This window comes from Montipora capricornis, chromosome 2, assembly GCF_036669925.1.
Source record: "Montipora capricornis isolate CH-2021 chromosome 2, ASM3666992v2, whole genome shotgun sequence".
Taxonomy (NCBI): domain Eukaryota; kingdom Metazoa; phylum Cnidaria; class Anthozoa; order Scleractinia; family Acroporidae; genus Montipora; species Montipora capricornis.
In genome coordinates, this window is record NC_090884.1 from 21,434,691 (window position 1) to 21,436,195 (window position 1,505).

Here is a 1,505-nt window from a genome sequence, read left to right on the forward strand (position 1 = left end):
CGTGTGGATGGCAATATTTTTGAATCCGGAAAGAAAAAGTTGCGGAATCAAACTGAATATCCGAATACGTGTGCTCGGATAAGGCGGGTGGTCACTTCCACTGTTTACACGACTTTATACAGCCCCTCACTCGTTTAAAAAGGTCGTCACGTTTGCCCGTCACTTTCAACCCACTACACTTTAAACACCGTTCTAGCTGCTCAATCGTCTATTGTTCTTGTTCTTTCTCGAGAATAGAGCCAAGAACACGGTCGACGTCGCTTAAAACCGAAGAGAATGAAGCGAATATTATGCCTCATTTCCCTTGTGACTCACTTCATGACGTCATTAGTGCAAAGCGCTATTACGCAAGAAGCGTCGGGGAAATTGTTGTTATATAACTAATGCTACTTGTTTGTTCGGGCTAAAATCTTTCAGTAAAGTGATTTCAAATTGCTCAATCTTGGAAAGCAATGCAAGCAAATTGGACCGCTTCATCATCAACCTCACACTTAGTGTTTGGCTCCAAATGCAGTTTCACGGCATTTATATGTAAATACTACAACTTCTACAACTAGCACAAGCCCTGTCTGATAGCCTCACTCCACCTGTAGGTAACGTTGAGCAGATGTGGTCCTCTATCAAGTCAACAGTCTATACGACACTGCCAAATCTGTACTTGGCACCAGGAAAAAAGTAGAGACACAGAGACTGGTTTGATGAAAATGATGCTGAGATCCAGACCCTTCTCAATGAAAAGCACACCGCTTCCAAAGCCTTCATGCAAGGCGAGACTCCAGCCAACAGAACACGCTACAGAGAGGCACAGAACAAATGCCAGCGTGCCATCCGGCATCTGAAAACCGTCTGGTGGACTGATAGAGCCCTGTCCAATAAGCACAATGCTAGGAAGGTTTTCGAAGGCATCAAACCGCTCTCTGGTCGTAGGACATCTGGCCTAGACCCCATCGATTCTGCTACGGGCGTTCGACTAACGCAAAAAGGTGGATATCCTAAACAGGTGGAAGAAACACTCCTGCACCCTCCTCAACCAGCCCGGTTCTGCCGACCTCAGCGTGCTCGACAGCATTCTACCTGCTGAGATAGTAGAAGATCTCGAAGCAGCAACTCTCGAAGAAATCTCCAAGGCCCTGAAACAACTATCCTCTGGTAAAGCACCCGGGCCTGACACCATTCCAGCAGAAGTTGTGAAGTTTGGTGGTCCTGCTCTCCTGTCAAATCTTCACAAACTCTTCCTGACAATCTGGGAATCCGAGACTGGTCCTCAAGGATTTAAGGACGGTATCTTGTTGAAGCTGTATAAGGAGAAGAACAAGTTCGACTGTGGAAACTATCGTGGCATCACCCTGATCTCAATCGTGGGCAAGTTATTTGCCAAGGTAGTCCTCAATCGCATCTGGCCTTCTATCAAAGCTTATCTTCCTGAAGCTCAATGTAGTTTCCGTGGAGGCAGATCAAAAGTTGACAGATGTTTGTACTCAAACAATTACTGGAGAAATGCAGAG